Genomic DNA, 24,786 nt, shown 5'->3' with positions numbered 1-24,786 from the left:
ATGCTTGTACGGAAAGCTTTTTCATTTGACGAGATAACTACATATAAGGCAATAGCTCAATCACAGAAAAAATTGTTAAAATTTTACCACTTTTGCATATAGTTCGACGATTGAAATTATATAAAAAATCTTTTATAATTGTGAAGAGCAGTTTGCTTTGGTGCAATCGAAGATATCGTTTGTTTTACTTATTAAGCTGCGATTGGCTTACGATATCTAAAAATTAAGTCTCAAAAAAAAGTAGTTAACTTCAACAGCAACAGGTTTTTAATAAGTTAGGAAAATCTAAAGATTTTTGCAAAAAAAAATCAATTGAAAAAAGAAAAAGAAAAATTTAAAAAATGTTTATCAGCTGAGGAACTCTAATTTCTCTATATTTTCAAAGCAAACAGCTGTTTCAGGCTTTTGTTTATCTATCGATGGACTTTACAGAGGTTTATTAAATCTCGTATAATTTTTACAATTTAAAAAAGTTTTGATGCCATAACCTGTTGAATATTTACATAGAAGGCAACGATGCATTTTAAGTTCTTCAATATTTTCACAATTTTATTAATAATTGATTAATGTGCTTACAATATTTATAAATTAGACATAATTTTAAGTTAAATACTGCAATGGTTCGGTGTAATTACTTACACGCTGTTGTTGTTGTTGAGTTGAAAAAAAATCCAACTAATAATTGCCAACCGCAAAAATTCTAAATAAATTATTTCAAAAGCTGACGCATAATTTCTCCTTTATGAAGTAGTTATGTGTGTATGTGAGTTTCGCGTTTGTGGCCACTGAATTTTATTTAATTTCTTTATGCTATTTCTATTTTAATTTTTGATATTCGCATTTCAATTTTGACGCTTTTAATTTTTGTTGCCGTTTTTGCTCACGATTTTTTTCTTATGTTTTGTTTTTAATTAAAATTTCAGCTAAAATTAATAAAGCACCAATCAAACATTTGCGCCGCTCAAACGAACACGCGCATACACACACATACATAAGTGCGCGTTTGCATTAATAATGCGAAAATGAAGCGAAGTATAATATGTAGGCGTCTAGACAGCGGAATGAAATTGTTTTAAAATTTATTGTTGACACATGCTCCACAATTTCGCTTATAACGGTTAATATTTTACACTGCTGAGCACTTTCTAAAAATTAAGACGAATTACGGTAAATTTATAAAAATTGTGCAAATATTGATTTTGATTCTTTTTACACTGCAATTTTAAATGATTCGCAGAACATGTTTGATAACTTAAGAGATTTTTTAATTTAACTTTTTTTGAGGGCCAACAGCGATAATATTTCCAAAAATAGGTTGCAATGCAAGTAGTCCTCTTAATTCATTTCTTTTGGATTTGTTTTTATCTTATTTGTTATTGTTATTATATACGTAGTTTTTTCAGAAGCACACACACACTTGCTTACACAGATATCTGCACTTTATTCTAGCTGTGTGCGTTGAGCAACTTCTGTATTTGACTTGCACACCTTTCTTTTGTAATTATTTGTATTTGTATTTGTTTTTGTTTTTGCCATACATTTGATTCAATGTTTTCTCTAGCGCACTTTCTTGTTGTTACTTGCACTTGCTGTCACTGCTACCGGCGCTTATCACCGCGTATCACCGCATATCACCTGCCGGCGCACACATACGCACACAAGACGTTGGCAGCACACTGTTTAGTACTTTTGTTTTTGTTGTGCACTTTTAAATTTCTTATATGTATTTTATTTACTTTTTCTTTATGTCGCGCAGCAGCTGCTTGTGCGTGTGTGCGTTGTTTGCTTTTTGTTTGTTGTTGTTGCTGTTTTTTTTTGCATACGCCGCTATCAGTCTATTGACGTGCTTGCTGGCTCCGGCACTGTTGATATTAACTCGATTAGAGACTGTTTGCTTTTGCTGCTTCAGGCAGTAAGAAGAATTTTCTTGCAAACATAGGCGCTTCCATACACAGCCATATGTCGCGCCTGTGTATGTGTGTGTGCTTTGAATCAAAAGCTCCAAGTTGTGCGCTTGCACTGAATCTACGTACTTTATTATTGCCGGCTCGTAGCTGGAAAATATTTTTATGTGACTTTACATTAAAACTGGTTGGCCCATTAAATGACTGCGCTCAACACTGCACTCACGCTTACCGGCGTCTGGCTTTATTACACATGAACTTCTTCACCACCGCACTCGCTCGGTTATCTAATGGCACTCTTTTATTTTTTACGAAACACGCATGAAATTCGCTAGTTTCTTTTAAGCACTTTCTTATTTTTATTTTCGCTAACCTTCAATTCTCGGTCTAACCGGCTTTTACTGCATGCGGAAACTAGATGCCGAAACGTCTGACTGTATCTCGTTGCTCTTGACTTGGCCCAAAAGCGTACGCATGCATCACGCGCTGTTCGCTTTGTCTGACTTTGCTGTTGTTGCTATTACTATTGCTGTCGCTGCTGTGGCGACTGCTACTACTACCACTTTACGGTGTACGGTCTGCGGGCTTAAATGCGCCCGTGTGTAGCTACCGACTGTTTACACTGCAATTATAGACGCTCACTAACGAACAATTTGCCGCTGATTTACGCTTTTTTGCGATTTCTTTAATTTCCACACTTGCTTTTTTCACTCTCTTTAGCTTTTAGCGCAGCTCTTTAGGTTAGTAACTAGTGGTTTTTGCACTTTTTAAGCAACGAACGTACGCTTGTTGTACATTAGGACGTTGCCACACAAAGGCGACAACGATTGACGCTGCTGACGATACGACGGCTATGTTGACGACGACGATGGCGACGACTATTACTTTTGCTGTTGCTGTTGCTGCCGCGACGACAACGATTGGCAACGTTTTGCACTTACGGCGTTTGTAAACGGCGACGATAACAATATTTGCTGCGCGCGATTTGAAACACGACAACGACGACGCTTATGTTGCATGTTAGCCGGCATAAACAAGACTAAATGCGGCAAAAGTGCGACGAGAGCGAGATGGTCTGCGAATTGTTGGAGACGAATGAGCAGCACCAATACCAATAGAGAAACGTCAGTACGAAAGGCACAACACACACGCGTACCTCGTAGCGGCCATAATATGCTGGAGAATCACACGAAAATTGTGCCCGATAGTGGTGGTGCAAACGAGAGTTGCTTGACGTGAGGAGAGTCAGCAGAGTTAGAATTGTAGCCAGCGCTAGTGACTGCAAGCATACATATAGGGAGCAACAAAAATTTACGAAAACACCATATATGTACACAGACACACACTAAAAATATTGTAATTCATTTGTGTTCACAGCGCATACTTCGAAAATTCGAACTTCCGTTGCGAATGCTCACGCTTGCTGTTTGTTTATTCTGAGCACACGCGAGTTTGCTCGCATCTACTGCATACCTTTTACTGGCATGCTCTTCAACCGGTATTTATGTGAGTAGTTGAGCGCCATTGTTTGGTAACTTCGAATTCTAATTTGATTTTGCATACACATACAGTTCTGCTCTCTGAGTACTTTCTCTCCCGTATGTGAAAATATTTCGAACTTCGTTGTGCATAAGCGAGCCCACTAGATGGTTTCGGTAAACAACCGCTCCAAGTCAAATATCGTTTATTATTTAGTAGCCGCTAAAAGCTCTTACTACTTGCAATATGTTTTTCAACGCTTGACAGATACATAGAATATAGCTATCCAGTCTCGAGTAATTAAAGTCTATGAAATATCGTATTTCAAATAAAAAACGTTGCTCAGAGAGAGAGCAATCAATTTCGAAAAACCTACAAGAGCGTAAATTTAGCCGACTTTAGCAGTCATCACATCGGAATTTGTGCTGATAACGGTGCGCTTTGCGTTAGCCAAGCTGTCATAAACATAACATAATCGGTATTATTAGTACAGTATTCCTATATACGATAAATGCGGTTGCGGTTAATTAACATGGAGGTATAACAGTTAATGCGTGAACAGCGCGCTGTTAAATTGTTGCGCAGCATGCTGATTACAATAAATAAATGCTCTCTGAGAGTGATCTTTGTGGGACACTGTTATGTTGTCAACATTTACAATTAGGAAATATTTTTATTTATATTTTTCGTATTTTCTGCTCAAATAATTCATGAAGAGGTGTATGTAAGCACGCTAAGTAACTAATAATGCTAACTATTGCAAGTTGCTGAATATTTCTAAGTTCGATCTCTGTATTAATGTATAGAATCACATATGTATGTATGTATATGTATATTCCACTGTAGAGTGTGATATGTTTGGCACTACGTGCACTTTATCACGTATACTTATATCTTATATGAATATACAGTCGTGGACGGAGAAAAAGCACACTTTTAAAATAATTTATTCAAAAAAGTTTTTAGTTTTATCAAATAAGTGCATCGCAACAATTTCCTATCTTTATTAATATCATGTAAAAAAGAACATCGCATTCAAAAAGTATTGAATTGGAAAAGAAAGTTAAAAAAAAATAAAAATAATTTACGGAAGGTTTGAGGTCGGGAGGAGGAAGGTGAGAAGAGTGGTTGTATTTTTAAGGGTGAGAAAGGGTTCATTTCGATTTCCGGTAAAAATACGAGTGCTTTGGAAAAATGTTATATTGCAAAGTTGTAGATAATCGAAAGATCTAAAACTCTTATGATTGCATCTTTCTCCATAACTTTGAAATTTATGTGAAAATTTTAATTACGATGTTTTTTTCTTTGATTGACAATTTTTTCCGTCATATTTTTTATTTATGTTATAAATGAGAATATAGTATTGAAACGAGGTCAAATTGATTCTATCGGTTTTCGAAGTGTCGCTTCAGGCATTTTTAGTAAGTCATGATCTGTAGTTGTTATACCCTGAACAGGGTATATTAAGTTTGTCACGAAGTTGGTAACACCCAGAAGGACGATTCCTTAAAAGACCCTATAAAATATATATGTATATAAATGATCAGAATGTTGAGCTGAGTCGATTTAGCCATGTCCGTCTGTCTGTCCGTCCGTCCGTCTGTCTGTATATATACGAACTAGTCCCTCAGTTTTTAAGATATCCTTTTGAAATTTTGCAAACGTCATTTTCTCTTCAAGAAGCTGCTCATTTGTTGGAACGTCCGATATCGGACCACTATAAAATCTGTATTGCTAGCAATAAGGAGGCAATCCTTTTATTTTGCGCTTGCTTTCACAAAGTTATTCAATGTGCCACCTATATAATACAAAACTGTGCACTGAAGTTGGCTCATAAATAAATAATTATTGATTTCTTTGTTAGTTCATGCAGTATCGGTTACCTATAGCTGCCATACAAACTGAACGATCGGAATCAAATGCTTGTATGGAAAACTTTTACATTTGACAAGATATATTCACGAAATTTGGATACGTATTATTTTCTAAAGCAACAGTGTAATCTCCGAAGAAATTGATCAGATCGGTTAACTATAGCATATAGCTGCCATACAAACTGAACGATCGGAATCAAGTTCTTGTATGGACAACTTTCACATTTGACAAGATATATTCTCGAAATTTGGAATATATTATTTTCTAAAGCAACAATGTAATCTCCTTAGAAATTGATCAGATCGGCTAACTATAGCATATAGCTGCCATACAAACTGAACACATAGTTACTAACAGAAATGCACCTGTGAAGGGTATTTAGCTTCAGTGCAACCGAAGTTAACGTTTTTTCTTGTTTCTCATTGCATTCAGTAATGTTTATAATTTCATTATGGAAGGATATACACAAGAACGTTTACAAATTATGCATCTTTATTATCAAAATAATCGTTCTCTGTTTCTTCACATACATAATGTTCAAGTGCTATTAAGACAATGAATCGCTCGAAGTAACGCAAATATTGCTGTCGTTCGGTCAAGTCTTGGTGAAGACCGCAATTTGTCGATTCCAAAAGTTCTGAAGAATTGTAACTGTCTCAAACCACAAACTAGCGGATCTTGAGAAATGATTTGGGCTTTCATTCGTATAAAATTGCTCTCACTCAAGAACTGCAGCCAATGGACCACCGTAAACGTTGTTAATTTGCTGGTTTAGCCTTAAAACTACTTGAAAAAGATAACGATTTTTTAAGAAAATCATCTTCTCCGATGAGGCACACTTTCATCTAAGTGGTGCGGTGAATAAACAAAATTGTCGATTCTGGTGCGAAGAAAATCCACAAATTATTATTGACAGGCTGGTTTGGTTTTTAATCTGGTGGAATCATCGGTCCGTATTTCTTTCGAAATGAAGCTAGTAACTTAGTTATTGTCAATGGTTAGCGGTATAGATAGATGATAACCAACTTTTTATGGATTGAAAGAACTTGTTCTTGACATCATCTGGTTTCAACAATACGGGGCTTTATGCCACACTGCACGTAGAACAACCGAATTATTGTGAGAAAAGTTTGGAGATTAGATTATTTCAGGAAATTGTGACATTGAATGGTCTCTAAAAGTGTTATTTTGATTTTTAGCAATAAACCATGCGTAAGGAGTCAATATTGAATGTGCATTCATTACAAACGATTTGATTTAGTAGAAAAGTACTCAAAAATTGGGGCATCAAATTCGTTCCTGCAAAAGAAGTCGTGAAAGCCATTTGAATGATGTTATATTCAGAACTTAATTTTATCGTTTGTACTTTAAAAAATATGTGAATTCCCTTAATATCACACTTATTGGAAAACCCTCTACAAATGAAATATATCGGTTGACAATTTTTCTTAATAACGAATGTCTAGTTCATACGAATCTCCCGCCGGGGGAAGCAGAGGAAGAGGAAGACCTCCACTCCGTTGGAAGGACCAATTGGAGAAGGACCTGGCTACGCTTGGAATATCCAATTGGCGCCACGTAGCGAAAAGAAGAAGCGACTGGCGCGCTATTGTTAACTCGGCTATAATCGCGTAAGCGGCGTCTACGCCAATTAAGAAGAAGAAGAAGAAGTTCATACGAAATAAAACCCCGGTATTAGTATTTAATACTCGACTGCATCCAACTTCGGCGTCCACATATTTGTTTATGTATATTAAAGTTTCAGAGATACTGGCATCGCGCAAGATACATACGTAACCTATTGCTTATTGGGTAGTGTCCAGTAAGAACGCTTACCAGTACGGCGAGATGAATCTTCATAAGAGCTAGTACTGAGAGGATCTCGTGCGTTCCGCTTTGGGATAGAAATTACTGGTTTTTGACCATCGCTTGTCAAGCCCATGGAGTATCCAGAAAACAACGGATCACCGATTTATTGCCTATCTGAAGAAATTGGCTTAGATTAATTCAATTAGAATTGGGGTATTCATCCGACTGAGACATATGCTAGCTCAGATGTAAGAGTCAATTATTTATATACATGCATAAGAAGTTTGGAAGTTCCTGAAAATATTATATTGTCTAAAAAGAAGTTATACTTTATTTATACACATATAACTCCATTTATACAACCAATAAATATTCTGGGCACTATTCCACCCATATTACTCTCCCACAACTTGAATAGGCCATTTGGGTAACAATCCGAATGCCACCTTATCTACGCTGAAAAGCCCCCAATTCAATCGTAAGCTCATCCACAGTTACATTAACATAATTACAATTAATAACAACTTGTTGTTGTAGCTGTTGCCGCAATAAGCTTTCAATGCCCATAAGCAACACTGCAATACGCGGCAGTGTGTTTTAAGTGCACTTACACGTAACACATATGCACCGTTAATGTATGGCGTTAATGCATGTATGTGAGCTGTTGATATTGGTGACAGTTAAGGTAGTTTATGTGCCACACGCTATTAATAACTGATGAGGTTCGATAACTACACTTTAACACTAAAACCAATACTAACAGTAATATTAGTTACAAAAACAACAATTACTCGCCATCTACCACGAAAACGAGAATCATGGCGTGTTGCAGCAGACACACACATACATATGTACATATATAAGTAAGTAGATACAAGCAGCAACTATAGTAACAGCAACAAAATTACGCACAGCTAACGTTATCATTGCCAAAATATAACATTTGACATCACATTTGTTGCTATTGTAGCGCCAGATTTGATATTTATGTACTTACATACGATGTTCTCACTTGTGTGTCAATTTGTCTCAAATTTCTAAGCGTTGTTCATGCCACATGCGTTGCCCAATGTTATTGCTAACGTTGCCCTTACAACATACGTCATAACGGTGAGCTGATTACGAAGCTAATCGAATGACGAAAGCGTAAAGTTTTGTTCGCATTATATACAGTGTTGTGCAAAAATATAGCATATATACGATTACGCCACGATGTTTGTATCGTCCAAAAAGAAACGACTTTTTTTAGATTTTTTATAAAGCATACAAGTATAACGGGTGATCCAAGGTAATGTACTTTTTTCAATAGCCTTGCTTTGACAAATCATGCGTGAGTCGGTTCTAGCTGTCATGTTATTTTTGTTCAGTATTGTTTGGCATTTCATTATGGAAAGACTAATGCCTGAACAACGTTTACAAATCGTTCAACTTTATTACGGAAATTCACGTTCTTTAAAAAATGTGTGTTCGCGCACTTCGCAAAACTTATAGTCAACATACCATTATCATAACAAACGTACTGAGCATAATATTTACAACATCATCACCCCACTTTAGACCCAGCATCTACATATTATTCGATAGTATTCGATCGAATAGACTCTTGTATACACGAAGACCGTGGAGAGTCGACACGCAGCAACTCGAAATGACGTAGGAAACGACTTAACGCATTTTACGTCGAGACCAATTTTATTCAACGATCAGGCCCATTTCGGGCTCAATGGGTATATAAAGAAGCAAAATTGGCGCATTTAGGACGAAGAACAACCTGAAGAGATTCAAAAGCTGCCATTGCATCCAGAAAAGAAAACGGTTTGGTGTGGTTTGTTAGCCGGTGGAATCATCGGTCCATATTTCTTCAAAAATGACGTCGGTGAGAACGTAACCGTCAATAGCGACCGTTATCGTGTCATAATAACCGACTATTTGTGCTTGAATTTGAAGCTCTTGATCTCGGCGACATATGATCTCAACAAGACGGCTCCATTTCCCACACATCGCATCAATCGGTGGAACTGTTGAGAGAACACTTCGGTGAGCAGCTAATTTCACATTTTGGGCCGGTTAATTGGCCACCAAGATCTTGTGATATCCTACCTTTAGACTCTTTCCTATGGAGAAATGTAAAGTCTAAAGTTTCCAGCCGAAATGCGCGAACGAGTCATCGAAATTTGGACTCAGCGGATGGACCATCTGATAAGTAGCCGCGACCAACATTTGAAAAAGATAATCTTCAAAAAATTTATGTCGAAAATGTACTTGCGAATGATAATAAACATTCCCCTTTAACCATTAACAAACGAGTACGGAAACTCGAAATAGATCAATATTTATACACATGAATGAGCGAGCCAGGCTGAGTCGGTTAAGCCATGTACATCTGTCTGATCGGGATGACCAGCACACGTAATTTTTTCACTAAGAAGCTGCACATTTATCGGAACCGATAGCATATAGCTGTTTTATGAACTGATCGATCAAACACAAGTCCTTGCATGGAAACGTATCTTCACAAAATTTGGCATAGAACAAAGCATTACTACAGGTCGGGCAATTATTGCATATATGTCCCTGTATGATTAAGATAAGCTCACGACAAAAAGCATAGATTGTTGTCCTAGGCAACAATCTCTGATTAAATTCTTTAGAATATAAGTAATAAAATCTTAACTATATTTAAAACTTTAATTTGGAATGGATTTGAATTCCGACGGAATTACGCATACGTGTTGTTCTGCTATCGTATACTTCTTTCATTACGAATATACAACTATGATGAACCTGTTATTGCTATAAACATTTTTTACTGAAACCTTGTCAATGCTCATTGCTACCTCAGGACTCTGTGAATCCGGAATTAAATATTGATATAAATCTCATATGGATATAAAAAGCCAAAAAGTTTCTTCACAGCATTGTATTGGCATTCGTAAGTAGATGAGTGCGAGCAAGAATATCGACCATCGCGCTAATGTTGCCATTGCCGTAATTACACCTATTGTTATTGCCTTTACCATTTGTTTTTGTTGTCTGCTGGTATACATGCATATATGTATTTCCGCTCGCTCTCCTATATGCCACACTGCGCTAACACGGCAGCGGTCAGTCTCCCGTTTACCGACCCGCGATTAATTCAAAAGCTGGTCAGTTGGTGCTACTCTATGCTTAATATAAGTGCCAGCTCTCTAACACACACTCACATATGCATACGCATAAGTACGCAAGAGTGTGTGAGCACTTACTGTTTTGATATGGCCCGTTGACTTCCGCTTTCAAACGCTTCAATGACCGTTAGTTTGGTATTTAGTGGTTGCCCACTTTGCTGCTCAGTCTCTTGCTCCACCAATTTCGCGCTAAGTGAATGAATTTGGCCGCCTTTATCAGCGAGGAATGTTTATAATGTTATGTGCATCGGCATTTAAAGTTGACAAACTAATTCAAGCACAAACTCCTTGATTTGCAAATCGAGGATTGACATCCTTCCTTTGTATATAAATAAAAAAAATCAATCTATCATAAAATTTGTTCTAAACTAGAGCTAGGTTATAAAGTGAATTCACATTTATTTATCTTTTAAGATATAGTTTGAGGGTATCAATGACTTTATCCAAGCTGAATCCATTTATTTTGTTATAAGACATCTTTATACAATTGCAACATGTTGCTATAATAGCTTTGTTCACCTAACGGTTGTACGTGTCATCCAAAAACTAATCGAAATAGATACAGACTTATATACATTCTGACAAAAATGCATCCGAAAATTGCAATTAAATTCCCTGGGTAAATGATTTAAAAAATGTATTTTATAAAGTTGGTAGGACTTTCCTTAAATGGAATCCATGTCAAATATGAGCGTGATCTGCCAACCGGTTTGTTTACAGCAACTGCTTAAGTCGATACACCTCAGTAGTCCGTTGCGATAAGATGATAAATTGTATATAATTGAGATATATTTATGAAACTTGGTGCGCGTGATCCTTAGTAAAAAGTAAAGTACGAGTTCATAGATGAGTGTAATCGGACCAAAACGTCATTAACCGAAAACCTATAAAGTGCCATAACTAAACATTAAATTAAAATATAAGTCTTAATTAGCACGTAAGATCGCAGTAGCAAGGGGCATCTGTGGACAAAAATTTAAAAAAGTGGGCGTGTCCCCGCCCACTAATAAGTCCACTTAAGATACAACAACCAAATTTGTTCAGTGCAAATCTTATAGGAACTTCTACCGACAGTGTGAAAAGGAATAAAATAGGAAGATAGCCCTGTTCACTCAACATATACCGTTACGGCGTAAAACTACTAAAAACGAGATAAATCAGAAACTAAATAAGCCAGAGACATTAAGTTTTACACCAGAGATGGTATGAGACGATTTTATAGGAGTCGAAATTTAGGTCAAGGGATTCCTCCCATATTCCTATGTCACAGTGTGAAAATGAGCGAAATCGGACCACACCACGCCTACTTCCCTTATAGCACATATTTAAATTCCATTTGATTCTTTTACATTCCAGAACACAAATCGAGAAGTAACTAATATAGTGGGATAAAATTTTGCACTTACAACTCCTATAAAAATTGCTCAAATCCAATTAGAAGTCTCCAAACCCCAATGCTACCGCATATGTGGACCCAGCGCTTATAGTTGACTTTTGACCGAAAATATCGGTTCCCTGAGCCCTCGTAGACCTAATATAAAGATTTTTCAACTTTCAAATTAAGAAACTGCTTGTTTTACTCATAACAGTGTACCTCTGTGCTTAAAATAAATAAAATTTAAAAATTTCTACCTACCCTCCATATAACTAATATTAGGATTTTATAATATCCAGCTGAATTTACTTCATATATTTGGTTATTGTAGGTTCCTTAATGAAACGTAGAGAACATTCTTTTAGTACATATGTGGCAAAATAATAGTTAATAGATAAAATCGGGTCGATACTGCCCCAACTTTCATATACTACATCTAATAAGTTTCGGTTTTCTACCAAACCTTTTGCCAAATAATAGGTTGTCAAATATATCCCTTCCGTTTTTATACCCTGAACAGGGTATATTTATTAAGTTTGTCAAGAAGTTTGTAACACCCAGAAGAAAGCGTCGGAGACCCTATTAAGTTTATATCTAAAAGATCAGTATGTTGAGCTGAGTCGATTTAGCCATGTCCGTCTCTCTGTCTGTCCGTCTTTATATATACGAACTAGTCCTTCAGTTTTTAAGATATCGTAGATGGTAGAATAAAGCTTCTGGCCATATGGGAACAACTCATAGTGGATGATTCCCTTCCAATCCCAATTCCCTTCCAATCCCAACAAAACGTTTCTGGCCGTCAATCCCGGGTTGGCCACTGTTTGGGACGATTCACTGGCCTTCGACCACGACCGTAAAAATGTTAATATAACCCTTCAAGAACTTCTAGTCAAAGTTCTATACATTTGGACGAGTAAACAAAAACGGATCGTTTTTCTTTGTTCTATGGCTGATAAGCTGCAATCACAACCGATAGCAACGGTTTTCTATTTGACTTGTACTCCTGCCTTCTGAGAGAACTGATCAGCAACTAGTTATATATAATGGAACTGTGGAACGTTATTTCAAGCTCCTTACGTACAGCTGCAAGAGAAACCATTGGTTTTCGGAAAGGTGGAAAGAACACCGACGAGGACTGTCGTGTCACAACGAGACGCATATGCAGACAAAAAGAGCTTGAGAAATTGGCCGAAAGAAACAGTATTCACACCAACAATAACATTGAAATCCAACGCAGAATCACTCTTGTCAACAGCAGCTCTTTTGGACTGAGTAGACAATTGAAAAGTAAGGTATCCTCACAACAAACAAAGACCAAATTCTACAAGTTTATCACGATTCCCCTCACGCTATATGGCGCGGAGTCATGAACAATGGTATCATCAGATTAAGCGGACTTAGGAGTGTTCGGGAGAAAGGTAAAGGTAAATACTGCAGTCGAAGGAACGATGAACAAGATATATGGCGAATTGACATAGTTGAACGAATCAAGAAACAGCGGCTGCACTGGCGAGGTCATGTTGTCCGGATGGAAGAGAACACTCCAGCATTGAGGATTTTCAAAGAAGAGGAAGATCCATACTCCATTGGAGAGATCTGGTGGGTTCTGGTTGCACTTGGTATCTCGAACTGGCGCCAAATAGCGATAAGAAGAAACGACCGACGCGCTGTCGTTAACTCTGCTATAACTGCGTAAGTGGTGTCTATGTCAGTAAAGGAGAAGAAGACACATCTAACGGGAAGATTCTCCTCCAAACAAGTTCTATTTTTTTAATATTATAATATTTTTATTGCGTTATAAAATTCTAAAAAAATTAGATTTGGCTCAAATTAGTCGGACATCAATCATACTATCTTTCTATCCTTCAAAAGATCCTTATCCTTAGGTGTACAAAAAAGAGTAAAAGATCATTTGATAGAGCATTAAATTCCTTATGTATTCCACAAAACGAAATATGATTTTAAGTAGGACCTTGCCGTTGCAATAAAGAGCTCATACTTGGAAAGCCTTTTTTTGAGGTGTCTTATCAACCAATTTTCAGAGTACGAAGCGAAAAACATCAATTATTTGGCCCATCCTAATATACATAGCACTTTCTGAGTACTAATTTATTAGTGAGCAAGTCTTTCTCCTTCTAACTTCGCTTTTCCCATAATGATATAAAGCAAAATGAACAAATAATAAAAATCAGCAATCGAGCTATGATAGTGACAAACATATTGACATTCTCTATTTGACTTAGTCAGAGGTGCTCATTGCACAAGTTACTCAAATATGAAAATCACGTACTGTATTTGTCACAAACGGAAATGGGTGAAGAGACAAATGACATATTTATATTCTTTATTTAAATCATCTTTTGTATATTTATTAACCTTCATTTATATGCTTACTTTAATAATCATATATAGGAATAAATCTGCCGAACTTAAGAATTGTATTGTAACATGCGAGAAAACAAGGTAAAATAAAAGAGGCTTTATGAAATTGGGAAATCAAACTCGTATCAATGACACATAGCTTTGTTTTTGAGGCCACCTGCAAAACAAAAGAAAATTCAAAGAACTAAATATACTTACATAAATTATATTTGAGACTTCATCAATGAATTCACAAAAAGTAAGCCAAAGCCAAGCCTCAAACCTGTGGCACGCAAACAGGTGTCGGTCGTTGTAATGAGGCATGAGTTAGCGAATGTCACGTACATGGGTAACAACAAAATAACATTAAGCCGCAATAATAATTATTAAACTGTTCTCATTGAATTTTCCTACGTGTTCACTTTTCGAAAATTTTTGAAGAATTTCAAATGGAAAAGACAATGTATGGAGTTTTCAAAAGTTTTCAATGGGATTGTGAAAATAGATTACAGTGGTCTGCAGTGGTTTTGTTTGCCATCACTATCAATCGTTATTAATGCTTTTTCTTTTATTTTTAAATCTTTATTTTCATTTTACATTACAAACAAACCAAGCAGTATACATATATATGTAAATATGTATGTATATATTATACATATGTATATATTATACATATGTATATATATAATATCAGTTTTGTTTTGAAACATATGGATGCATCGAAATAATTAGAAAAATGTTTTATATCTTAATTGAGAGAAAAAATCATTCCTTTGCTCTCATAATTTTATTTGGGAAAATTGTGATCTTTTCTTCATAAGGATTGGATTTCGTTTTACAAATGCAACCTTTGAGCATTACAGTTTTATTTTATCGGATCAATTAAGTGGTTATAACTGAGATTCAAGAACATGTTTTCCTTTTTTTTTTTGTTTGTTTCCAAATGAACAAAGATTAGAGAATATTCGTCGAAAACTTAAAGTTGATTCAGATAAAGAAAGATATTTTTTAAAAATAGAAATGACATTAGGCGAAGTTTTGAAAATCAATGAAAACTTAATGAAGTGCTAAATTTTAAATTTCAGAGGCATATTCCAATACGATTATTTAACCAGCTTAAGTAATTAAAACACTGTCGGAACTGACATAAGACATGATAGCATATGATTGTATTAGAAAACAAAGCCACCGCAAAAAGAAGCAAAAATTTCAAACATTTGTTGGGCACGTATACGTAACGGCGTACAAGCAACCATCCAACCAACCAACCGACGAGCAAAACAAGCCTTCATTGGTGATGAATACAAACTGAAAATGCCAATTTTATTTTGCGGCCGTCAGCAACATATAATAACAGCTCGCAGCACCCGTAGCTATCAAGAAGGAAGGCAAAGACCAAAAACACAAATAAACGACGTAAAGGGAAATAGGTAAGGAAGCCTGACATTCTGTAACACCGTATAATATGCTATGCCCTACTAAAATGGACCAAACTGCCAAAAATATTAGCCTATTCCGAACACGAGTAGATTTTATTAAAAGCTCAAAGGACTGCAGAGGATAGACCGCTGTAAGAAATAACTTTTTAATATTTGTAAGGATCATTTCTCGAACCTTATGGTGTGGTGTGCACATTTACCATCAATATCCCAGTCCATAATATTCCCGTCTAAATTTATCAATTAGTTACACGTAAAATTTGAAGATAATGTTAGATTCGGCCGAAGTTACAAACACGAATTCATGAAGTATTTAGTCGGAACCGACGAGTTTGGAATTTTTCCTTCTAAGGTACACATCGCTAAAATGGTCTAAAGACTTTGCGGAGAACAGCTTTCTTGAATTATCTAAGAGCTTTCTTCTCTCAGTTTGTTGTTGTCCATGTTCCTGCGCCGTATAATATGTAGTACATATAGAGCGTAAGTTATGTTCGTTGAGAGCGAGATCTACTACTCAATTGCCTACCGATCCCTAAGTTGCAAGACTTATTCTACGCCAGACTTGGATTGATGTAGGTATTTATGCTGGTTAACAGTCGATTCCATTGCCTTGGTACAATTAACTGTTACCCAAACAAAGGTACAATACCTTTCACTAAGCAATCGATTCCGGGTACAAAAATCGTCGATAACAGTATTCGCATTTACAGGTGCTCGTGTGTGTGTTTGTGCGTGCCTACTATTATTTTACGCTGCGTTCGGATAACATTTTATGAATGCTAAATAACCTGACAAATCGCAGTGAGGTGGAAAAGCAAACTAGAGGAATAGACAGGCTGTCATTGGCTGGCAGTGCCGACGAGCGCAACGACGACTTATTAATAATTTACGTGGTAATATTTCTCATACAGCTCTCGGATAAGCCAACGATATGGCATCACCACCATCGTCACCATCGCCACCTTCATTACAAAGGCAAAAAAGTGTATAAGCAAATGAAATAAAGAAAGTAGAGAATATTATTACAACAACAATTACCAACTTGCTGCCTCGTTCGATTTCGAATCAGAAATAGCAAAGGCTGCCGGTGCATAAGAATGTGCCTTAACGTCAAAGCAAAGCGTACATGTACAGCTATATACAAAGTTGGAAAGCTAAAGACCATTGGCAGGCGAATAATTGTAGCGCAAATGAATAGGCGCACGGAATGGTTATTTAGCTGCTTGGGCCGCCATTAATATGCGTAACGCACAAATCATTAACTGTGGTGTTTATATGCATATTTCGTCTGTCTGTTATGCCGGTAAGTACATTTATGAGTGTGTAATCCCATGTAATGGTATATTAGTAATGGTATTTCTATTTCTCTGTGCATAAAAATACATTCATCAGCATACTTAGGTGTTATGCTAAAGTTAGGAATGCATTAGAACTAAGTGGAAATAGCTAACGTTGTGTGTGTGTGCAAGGTGTATTGAAGTTGACCTCTCATTTCTAACCGAAACTTGTACTTACTTAATTATCATTACTACTGTTGTACACTTGAAAGATATAAGTAATCTTAACATCATTTTTTCAACTTAAATCCTTAGTTCCTTATAGCAATGGAGATGGAATTGTATTCTTTAATTTGGACTTAAGATGAACTTTGCAAAGAGCAAGTAGTTCAGTAGATCTCTTGCGTTTTTCTCTAGACCAAAAGTATTTGCAATCGTAGACGGAGTCGGTCGTTAGTCAGCGCACGATAGGTTCATTGGTATAGCGCTAGAAGCCTAGATGTCACTGATGATTTAACTCGTTCCCATTTTAATGTGAGCGGGAGAAGGGTGTCCCCTTTGGTTAGCTCATCGACTTTGCCGTTACCAGTGGTGCCGCTAGACCCTGCACTTAAGCTTAATGCTAAGCCATGGAAAACAGACGCTAGCTTTGAGCATGCAATTAGCGGTCTCAGCGTTATTATTGCCACTCTTCTGTCGGAATAAATGCTTAGCTCTATAAAAGAGGATGAACTTCATAGCAATTCGTCTACTCTCACCTAAATAGGAGCCACTTTTGCTTGAAGCTTAAAAAGCGACGTATGCAAAATTTCGGATTGGTATCTCAAAAACTGAAGAACTAGTAAACATATATACAAAAATGAATAAATCGACCCAGCTCATCATGCTGATCATTTATGCACATATTTTAGAGGATCTTCGACTTTTCCTTCTAGGTGTTAAAAACTACGTGGCAAACTTAATAAACTGTGTTCAAAAAATAAATATTTTAAATTGGCTGTATGCTTTTCAATTTTCTTCTTCTTCTTTATTGGCGTAGACACCGCTTACGCGATTATAGCCGAGTTAACAACAGCGCGCCAGTCGTTTCTTCTTTTCGCTACGTGGCGCCAATTGGATATTCCAAGCGAAGCCAGGTATTTCTCCACCTGGTACTTCCAACGGAGTGGAGGTCTTCCTCTTCCTCTGCTTCCCCCGGCGGGTACTGCGCCGAATACTTTCAGAGCTGGAGTGTTTTCGTCCATTCGGACAACATGACCTAGCCAGCGTACCGGCTGTCTTTTAATTCGCTGAACTATGTCAATATCCAATTAAAAAATTATTGCACAAATTTTAGAGGACTTACATACATATTCACGGCCATACTTAATTAAATATGACTGAATATTATTTTAACTGCAAAATATAAAACAGTTATTTTTCATGTCATACGAATTAAGTTCTGAACCAGCGGCAATTGCTTAATGTTTATTTTTAATTAACACAGCATTTGCGCTCACCTATATATATTATATTTAAAGCTTTTCGAGTTTAAACGACTGTTAGTACAGAAATACACATATAACAAATACAAAAAAATTGCATTTGGGCAGCAATTATCACAAAAGCACAGAATTTAAAATGATTATGCGTTTTCCTTTCATAATCATATACATACGTATGTTCATATGTATGTACATGACTGTGTATGCAATATTCCGTTACCATATACGTAGGTTTGTACAGCGAAAGTCTTCCATTTTGTATGCATCACTCACATACTCCGTCATTCTCTTTGGACATGCCGCAAACAGCCTGTAGCGGCACGTCTGTCGCACCCCTTTTCTTCTGTTCGCAAATTGATGTCCAAAAATTGTGTGCACGCACCACCAACATCCGCCCTAACAAATTATACATAATTTTCATGCTGGCATAACCATCCCCAGATATCGGCACAGTTAAGTGTCCTGCGTCCTGCGTTCGTCGGCGGCGATACGATGCTTTTGGCTCCGCGTGTCCTTGCCGGTCGCCTCTGCCGATATTTCAATTTGCGTAAAACCCTTTCAACGCAATCAAGCGACCAACCGCTACCGCCAGCGCCGTCTCTGCCACAATCTCACCGCCCGCGCGCCACACACTACCGTTATTTACCAGCAGCACTCACGAACCCCACAAGCGTCGACATGTTTACACATTTACCCATATTTTCCAATTCGCATACGGCTGCGTTACGGTGCACGTTGGTTAAATTGGAAAATCGCTCGTTGTTGTTGTTGTATCTTAAAATACCAATTCGCTCGCTTAATATTCTCTTTACCGTTATTTGTTCCTTGCGCGCCTTTATTTATGCAATAATTTCTTGTTGCGCCGAGCGTTTTATCTGCGATGAGCGCTTGTGTGCTTGTTGCTATTGCATTTATCTCTCGCCTCGGCGTCGAGTAATTTTTACTTCAGCAACCACCGCTTCGCCACTCACCGACGCCGTCGCCGTCGCCGTCGCCACCACCGCCGCGATAATTTCAATTAATGCTGCACTTAATAAAAAATTTATTGCCTTCGGTTTGTTCTTTTATTGTTGCGTTACTGCCACCAATATTTACTTGTGTTATTGTGTGGTTCTCATTGTTGTTGCTTTTGCATAAGCTACGAAGCGCGCAGCAAAGTGGCGCGATACCAGAAAGCGGCTTATAATTCCCGCTACAAACCGGACGTGCAATAACTTCGTGTTATTGTTGCTATTGCCGCCGCTCTCCGCACACTTCGCCGCCTTCCACGTCCATGTGTGGCGCGTTCGCATTTGCGCGACTTTGCATTGATTTATAAATTGTGCAAGTTAATTTATGCGCGTAAATTCACATTTTGCGCTTAAGGATTGCCCGCCAAAAAAACGCACTTAAAGGAAAATTCAAAAATAAATAAAATATGTGAATATGTGAACATTAAAAATGCACACAAAGCAAATTAAGTGCAGCGCTGCAACAACGACAAAATGTTGCAATAACAAAAATTGATGGAGGCAACGGCTGCGAAGCGTGTGCATTCGCACAGATTTTCCCAATTGTTGTTGTTTAAATTTTTATTTATTTATTTTTCGGTCTTTTGGTTCATTTGACTTATTTGTTTTTACAAATTATTTTGTTTGTCCGCCATTTAAGAGACCGCTCGCCTGATTGCATTACGTGTACGATGAGTTGCCATTAGCCTTTGGGTATACACACACACACACACATATGTACTTGACGCTGTTGGTGTGCCCCAGCGTTGCATTCACTCCTTCATATATGTATATGTGAGGGCGGCCAATAAAACACACCCTAAAGTATGTTTCTGTGTGGCTTCTTTGTTGCCAAACTATGGTGCCATTAACGGCGCTATTAATTTAACAATATCCCAGTCATTAGGCTGTTAAGTGCTCGGGATTTTTTTTTTTACAAACTACACCCAGGGCTATTCTGACACACGAAAAGAGAGTACAGTGAGGCAATATAAAGAAGTTAGCAATATCTCGTTTTCAAGCTGAATTTAAATGGATCCCAATACCTTCTAGATAAAAGTTGGAAAGGTATGAGGTGGACAGGGTCAGAGGAATAAGCATCCATACGGTTGGTTCTGAGCTAGAAAACAAAGTTTTAGGTGGTGTATTGTATGCAAGATTAGATACCAAAATCGCCTTCCGTCTAGCAGACCACTGCAGTGTCTTCCAAGCGGAGATCACAGCAGTTACACAAAGCCTTATCGTTCAGTGAAGGAGCGTGCTCACAACAAGAAATATCTTCATGTATACAGATAGTCCGGTTGCCTTGTGATCACTAAAGTCTTAAAGGATGTCGTCTAAGACAGTGAAAGAATATATTGATCTCTTGGTGAATCCAGCATCCTATGCTACTTCACGATCAACATGCAATGGGTTTCAAGTTATAGTGACATTAAAAATGTTGTGAAGCAGACGAACTAGCCAGAACAGATACAATTAGACTCCGAAAAAGAGGGAAATAAATTCAGTTCAGTAATGGTGGAAACAATCCCTGACTTGCTGAAAGGAACGTGGACGCACAAGCCGACTACTAAAATTTAAAAGGAATGATGTAAGAACTATAACTGGATGCTAGCAGGTCATTGTCTAATTGGCAGGTATAAATCCTGGGGTTACAAGCTAAGAATTGTTAGGTGATTGTACACCATGATCGTGTTTTCGATTTTCACGTATGAAGTGGTGGTTTGGGCCTCAATGGTATCGTATACTTCGGTAGGACTTCAAATATCGAAGCTGCAACAACACGCCTGCATTTTTGTGCCGGTTTCCATGCGCAAATGCCCGACGACAGCACTTGAAGTCATAGAGGAGACTTAAACGTCTTCTTTTCTCCCATGAAGTAATACTTTGTCCAGTGGTCCCGTGGGAGAGACATAACCTACTCCTAGTTAGGTTAAGCGGATTAAAGTCCCGCACTCCGGCGATGCTTCCTCCTACTATAAAAAAAAAAACTTGAAGTCATGCTAAAATTCACACTGCTTCATCTGGTATTCAGTGAGGTATCTAAATATACACTGCTTCAAATGACAGCAAAATGGTTTGACAGAGGTAAGGTAATCTCATCCCAGCTTAGGAAGGACTTAAGTGGCGAAATACCCTTGACTCATCTCGGAATAGACAGCATTACCAAAAGATTAAACTTCACTAAGAAGTTCAAGATTACCCTTAATAGTAAGGCTGAATGGAATGATTCCACTCTCGAGCTACTACTCAGGGATAGTACAAATAAGAAGGATATTGGTGCAGGCGTCGCAGGACCACACATTAAGTTTTCGCGCATATTCCAAGCAGAGGTCTTTGGGTGGGTGCACAGAGATAAACCTCCAACGCAACTATCGCAACGAACGTACAGCCATACTCAGTGGCAGTCACGCGGCGATATCTGCCTACGAAATCAAATCGCTACTGATGCAAGAGTGCATAGAGCGACTGAATAATTAATCAGATCAGAACGTAACCTTATCTGCCTTATCTGAGCATGCTGATGAGCTCACCCACTGCAGCATATACCAACATGGTAGGCCCTGCATTCTTCATTGCGGTTGATCCTCATAGCACAAAGTAGCTGCTCCGAAAAGAGTAAGCAGGGAGAGTTATTGACAACAACTGCAAGGCATGCGCCATGCCAAGTTGCTAATGGGTGGTTACAACCTTAGCAGGTTTAAATTTCGTTCAATATTCCAAGTAATACTGCTACTTGTCGCATTCTACACTGGCCATCGTAAGCTCAAGAAGCACTTATATAACATAGGCCTAGGCCGTTCTTGTGTAAATTTCCGGTTCTGCGAAATGGAGCCTGAACGCTAGAGGACCTGCTGATTGACTGCACAGCAGTTGGCAGATGTAGAATGGCCGTTGAATCCATGTTTCCAAATAGGGATCACATTGCCTCAAGAGCACTTAGCAGTATATTGGAATTTATCAAGATGGTGAGGCTAAGTGAAACGTTGTGACTTAGGACAGGACAGAATAGACCTTTAGGTCGCGGTGCAATCCTCAATAATTTATTTATTTGTTTATCTAATTGGCAGACACGCCAGTAGACTACTGTAGAAGCTGTCAGGAGGTAGAAGAGGAGGAGACCAGTAAACATCTTCTATGTGACTGTAAGGTTTTAGGTACAGACTATACATATATAAAAAAATAATCCCCACTATCTGTCGTGGGTTTCACGACGACGTCTCGGGGGTTGCTCATTTTTGAAAACGACGCCTTCCGCAGGTACATAATCTCCTCTTTGTCCATAAATTTCTGCCCAGCAAGAGACTTTTTGAAGTTTGGTTACAAAAAAACAAGAAAATCTCAGAAAATGGTGGATATACTCTTTTCGAAAGATAGGACAGTCTTCGTCTTCTACCGAACACGTACGCCTGTTAAAGTGCAACGTTTCGACTATTCATGGGTTAGTGGTTGGTACCAGTTATTTGATATTTCGTCGATTGTCATGAAGGCAACTTGTCCACGGACGTCACAAATCATAAAAGGTCTCCAATCAAAACCTCAACGTAGCAAAGCGAGAAATTTTTGACTAATAGGTAAAACCAATGTTGCCGTTGAAGGAGAATTTTAACAAATCGAATAGACTAGTGTATAGACGGCTATCTTAAGAATGGTCTGAACTAATTCATAAATCGATATGGATCTTCATTTCTATTCTATGAGGTATTGGCTTGAATTTCTTCAAAAAAGTGTAAAAGATATCAACTAAATGCTACCAAAAACTCGATTTGCTAGTTGGTGTAAAGCATAATATAAAAAATAAAGCATAAAATAAAGAACCCATAAGCCTAATATAGATCTACAGTGACTTCCAAAAACATTCCTTTCGTTTGAAGAAAAGCCTTCGGGTTGCAAAAAAACTTCGAATAGAATACGCTTCGGGTTAAAATGAGGATAACTTGAGGCAACAATATGAAAGATATCGAAACATTGGTTATCTTAAGGTAGTCGGTTTGCGAATGATCAAGTTTTGTGCCATACTTAACGGTAACTAGTTCGATCATAAATGTACGGAAAGGCAAATGCAGATATTCGAATTAACATTTACAACATGTGTGTACCGGTATGCTTTTACTAAATATATCTGCGCTCATAGTTAGCTGAAAAATATATACAATTTTCTTTATGATTTCACCACCATTATCTAAAGCTTGTCAACTTGTGTAACAATTGCAATATTGTCAAACATGTTTTCTTCCACTATAGCTTCATATACCACTATTAAATTACTTGCCACATTCTTATATATCTGATATCAATCAATTATCTATATTATTCACGGTATAAGCCACACATTATAAATGGTGAACTGTATGTTCATGAATGCCTATTACTGTATTTACGCTCATGAACATTGCTTCTGGATCAATTACGAGTAGACATAACCATAATTGAAATTTATTGAATGTATTTGAGCTTAATCAAGTAATTAATTCAATCTATTGACCCTTGCAATTAACCAGCACGCATCGTACACACATACACGACTTTAAGGGCGGACGGACACAGAAAAACTTATACTTAGAAAGCAAATCTCAAATAGCAACTATCATCTCATTGCAGTCTAGCGTTTTTTGAGCGCAACCACAAATCATAATTTTTAACTTGTGAAAATTTTCAACATTTCTGTGCTGCTGCTACAACAACATAACTTTCTTCCACGCAGAAGTCAAAGTACTTGCCGCCTTACCTTGTGTGTGATGCCACCCACAAGCTCGACGCTTGGAGCATCAAACGCTTGCACATAGTTACGCATACATGGAAGAATTTATGTGCATGTAATTATAGGCATATCTAAGGTTATATACATACAAAATTCATTAAACTTGATCTTGCTGCCGAGAGGCCGACAAGCCGCCATTAACATACCGAATTGTTTGCGTATGCTAATTGAATATTAAAAATATTTTTCTACTTGACTACCGTGTTTGAAATGTGAAAGCGTACTGAGAGCCCTGCTTGTACTAGCACCCGCAATGCCAAGAGGAAAGCAAGCTGGTTATACAAACAGCCTTGCCATATTGTTTAAATGCTCGGTATACTACTTAATTGTATTGTCAATTATTTGTATTTAAATTCCAAAAACTCGTTTTCAGACAAAACTGGAATTAAAATTTGTAGAATGCTATGTTTTTCAGACCAACAGACTCCTTTCGCAGACAATAACTCTATCGTCAATTAAAACCATGAACGCTACATACTACTGTGATCAAATTGAAAGGTGAATTTTGTCTATTTCATTTCCTTCAAAGTAATCCCCTCTCGCTGCAATACACTTATGCCAACAAAAATCATCCAATCATCCGTCGTGATGGCCATCAGAGCCTTCTTCGGTTCAGCTTTTATATCCTCAATTGAATCAAAACAGTGTCCATCGGATCGGTGGTCATGTGAATTTGCTGAATAGCCAGAAGGCACGATATTAGTTGAAAATGTGGCGAAATGATCACGTATAACCAATGCAGTATGAGATGGTGCATTATCGCACTTCTTTCTTCAATAAATTCAGGCATAGTAAAGATGGAAGAATTCACTTTCCTGGCCTCACAAAACGACGCGTATTTCAAATACTAATAACTATTTTGACG

At 37.5% G+C, this 24,786-nt stretch overlaps 1 protein-coding gene across 1 annotated transcript in view; it reads right to left on the bottom strand.

The window, feature by feature from the left end:
• LOC120771627 (Krueppel-like factor luna) overlaps positions 1-795 on the bottom strand; it is a 368,923-nt gene extending 368,128 nt beyond the window's left edge. The window contains exon 1 of the mRNA XM_040099717.1: positions 640-795. The gene's annotated coding sequence lies outside the window, so the exon portion shown is untranslated. The remainder of the gene's footprint in view (positions 1-639) is intronic.
• Positions 796-24,786: the final 23,991 nt, after the last annotated feature.

Source organism: Bactrocera tryoni, chromosome 3 (assembly GCF_016617805.1).
Source record: "Bactrocera tryoni isolate S06 chromosome 3, CSIRO_BtryS06_freeze2, whole genome shotgun sequence".
Lineage (NCBI taxonomy): Eukaryota > Metazoa > Arthropoda > Insecta > Diptera > Tephritidae > Bactrocera > Bactrocera tryoni.
The sequence above is the reverse complement of the archived record's forward strand: the minus strand, read 5'-3'. Positions and strand labels throughout refer to the sequence as shown.